This window comes from Galeopterus variegatus, unplaced genomic scaffold (genome assembly GCF_000696425.1).
Source record: "Galeopterus variegatus unplaced genomic scaffold, G_variegatus-3.0.2 Scaffold5593, whole genome shotgun sequence".
Taxonomy (NCBI): Eukaryota; Metazoa; Chordata; class Mammalia; order Dermoptera; family Cynocephalidae; genus Galeopterus; species Galeopterus variegatus.
The window spans coordinates 107,728-111,087 of NW_007731704.1; the positions used below are offsets into that span (position 1 = coordinate 107,728).

The 3,360-nt window shown below is 54.3% G+C and overlaps 1 long non-coding RNA gene across 1 annotated transcript in view; it reads right to left on the reverse strand.

The window, feature by feature from the left end:
• Positions 1-2,199: 2,199 nt before the first annotated feature.
• Positions 2,200-3,360, reverse strand: part of LOC103605101 — a 7,441-nt gene continuing 6,280 nt past the window's right edge. Inside the window, exon 2 of the long non-coding RNA XR_551772.1 lies at positions 2,200-2,661. This is a non-coding gene — a long non-coding RNA (uncharacterized LOC103605101). The remainder of the gene's footprint in view (positions 2,662-3,360) is intronic.

The following is a 3,360-nucleotide window of genomic DNA, read 5'->3' on the forward strand; positions in this document are numbered from 1 at the left end:
CCTCGGGAACTGGGAGGATGCGTCTGCAGTCGGTTTTTCCGCAGTGCGGGTTTCAGGCCTCTCGGCCCTGCAGTGCCTCCCGCAGGCGAAGATGCGCAGACCGGGCTCCAGCGGACCTGAGCGGTCTGCCCCGCTGCGAAGCTGACCCCGGGCGGCCGAAAGGACAGGCTGCGTGGGCTCCTGCCCCGTCCCACCTAGTCGGCCCCTGTCCCATCCCTTCCTGGTAAGTCTTGTGGCCCACACTTGACTCCGCTGCGAGTCCGTTTGTTGACCACATCAGCACTGTTAAGATCCGCAGCCAAGGGTCTTATGTTTTAAGGAAGGTGACTTAAGAAAGACAACATAACAAAGCCTTTATTCTCCCCAATCTCCTTCCTGCAAGTCCTATCCACTGCTTAGATATGGTTTCAGCCTAAATAAACTGAAATTATTTCCCAATGTACGTATACTGATCCTACGTGCATACCTAAGTGATAAAGGAAAAATACCAGCCAAGTGTGGGAACAGCTAGAGTGAACTATTGTTTCTCCGTATGCGGCCTTTCTCTCCTTTTAATTTTTATGTCGAAAATTACCTAAAATCCTATTACTCTTTGGGGGTGGGACAGTCCTATTGCTTTTCTGGTTTAATTACGGACAGAAGAGCTCCGTGGTCAGCACCACGGACAGCGCCAGGCGCGGAGGGCGCGGCCACTTCGGTGCGTTCTCAGATCCTCTCCTTTGTTCCCAGCCCCTGCAGGCCAAGGCAGAACAAAGACATCTATCAAGGCTCGCTTTCTCAGCTTGGGTTTCTCTTTGGCTCCAAGGCTGTGGTGCGGAACTACTACCTTAACTCAGTCCACCTCATTGGCTTCCAAATAAATTAATTTACTGAGTCCTGAAGTTTCTGACCTGGCCCTTTCCCTACTCCTTTGACCGATTTGGCCATTGCGATTGTGCCAAAACAAGGAAGTTATCTTGGCCTTTTAAAGCCAGGCAAGGACGCTTCGAGACTGGGAAGCGAAAGGGAGAAGTCAAAGGGAAATAGGGTGGGGGGAGTTGTGATCTTCCCGAAGGTGTTGAGCCATTTTAGGTTTCTCGAGCGACGTGGTCAGTGCGCCATTCAGTGTTATACTCCTCTGTCTCTTCTGTTTTGTTTTCCCAGCTTGGCCCAGGATTACAATCACACTACCTGCTCTTGAAAGAACCAGTGCTTTCTAGACGCCCCAACTCTCCAGAATATTTGCATAAATGGGAACCACTGCTCTCCTGACAGCTGTCAATGAAAGTCCTCTAAAATCCCCCTCGGGGTTTTGCTTGCGGATTTCCGAGGCTCTTACTGAAAAGTATGATCCTTTAGCTTTCGAACACTAGGTTGGTTCTGGGATCAATTCGGGGATCTTTATGCAGTAAGGGATGGGTTTATTCCACCCCTCAACCCCCCTGCCGCTGTCTTTTCTTTTTTCTGATCCTGAGACCCTCTGGTGTCCTTCAAGTGCAGCCGTAGGCTCCGCTCTTGGCATTCACCGCGTGCCTTAATTGTATGACATTAAATCAAGGTCCGCTGTGAACACGGAGGGCAGAGTCTCTGATCTTGATCCGGGAATTAACTGACCCACCACAACTACCTCTCTTCTCTTCCTGCCCTTCCTCCTCCCCCGAGCTCTGGGTCCCTACCCACAGAGTCGTAACTCATAAGCCTGGCTCCTGTCTCAGCTCGCCTCCTGCCACATCTGCTAGAGTCGCTGTTAATTAGTCTGTTCGGTGGAAGTGTAGACTATGAAACTATCTACGTACACATATGCATATATCTGCATGCCATTTACAGCACACCTAAAAACGTACATACGCCTGTAAATCTAGTTTTCAAATGACGACGTGGATCGAAGTTAATTACCCCTCTGGTAAAGATCTAATTTCGTAACCGTGTTATTTTACTGAAGTCAATTAACCCAGTTGGTTCGCCCTAAATCCCTTCTAAGGCACTTATAAGGAATGACAGGTTTTAAGGAACCGCGCCATTCCATGTTCTGCTGCAGAAACCTTTGCTAATCGTCTCCTGCTGTCCGGAAGAAATCTAGCACACAAAAGGGAAAACAAACATGCGTGTGTGTATGTAAGAAAAACACACAGATATTCCTAGTCTCTGCGTCCTCTGATAACGTTATCGCTATTTTGGCTGGGAAATTTGGGGGAAAGATGAGACTCCAAGGGCAGGCAGGGTGATCTTTCTTTGTAATGCGGAAAAATTAACTCAACCGCACCTGCCTAGTCCCGGGAGAGCTGGGCGGCCCATCTGGTCTGGCTACGGTTTTGCTGCAGCAGAGAGACCAGGCTGCTCGCTCAGGCTTCTCCACTGCCAGGGAGCGCGGATCTCGGGTGTGGGCCCGACTGCGGGTTTCGGCTCAGGACAGCGCAGCGGACGCGCACTCCTCAGACTGCCGCAAGAGTCTGGAGGCTGGAAGCGGAGGGGGGCGAGCAGGAGAGAGGAAGGGGTGAGGGGAGTTGACCTCTAGGGTGGAGCCCTCTGCGCAGCGGGCAGGAGGCGGTGGGCGCGGCGGCTCTTTTCACGGCGTCCCCTACAGCGCGGGCGGCCCTAGGGAAAGGCCCGCTCCCGCTCCAGCGTCCGAGGAAGCGAGAGAGCACCGAGAGCCGGTCTTGCGCGGAGACCCCAGACGTGTCCCTGAAAAACAGAATCACAGCGCAGAATTAGAGAGGGAGGCGGGAGGGAGGAGGCGGAGGCTGGGGAGAAGGGACACTAGGAGGGAGGGAGTACGCGAGGGAGACAAGGTGAAAGGAGGACGAGATCCCACAGGGCCGGTCGCGACCTCCGTTCCCAGTCTTCAGCCGGGAGCGAACGGGACCCCGCGACGCGCGGACCCCGGGGCCCGCAGCTGGGGGAGCAGGCCCTCTGCAGAAGCCGCAAGGGGGGCGGGGGGCGGGGGGCACACGCCGTGTGCATTGCTGCATCCAGAGAAGCGGTTTCGCGAGCTGAAACCGTGAAAACGCGTCCGCAGATGGTCTTCCTGCGCAGTCCCAGACGTGCCTGCATCCCGCGCCCCCTTTCTCCAGCCTCACCCCCTCCCTCAGACCACACGCCAGACCCGCATTCTCCAGTCCCCACCCCTTCTTGGCTGAGGACCCTGCAAACTGCAAGACTGACGAGTCCCAGCAAGAAAATCGAAACAATCGATGAGAGAAAGAATTACATATACACACAGCCCTAGAAATCCGAAGGAGAAAGACCTGCTAGCCCTGCGCAAACCTGCCGACGACCAAAGCGTTTTCTATCGCTGCTCATCGCGTTCGGGGAGGAAAGAAGAGGCTGAGAGGCTTCGGTGGTATAAGGTGCTTTAAGGTGGGAGGTGGGGGTGGGGAGGGG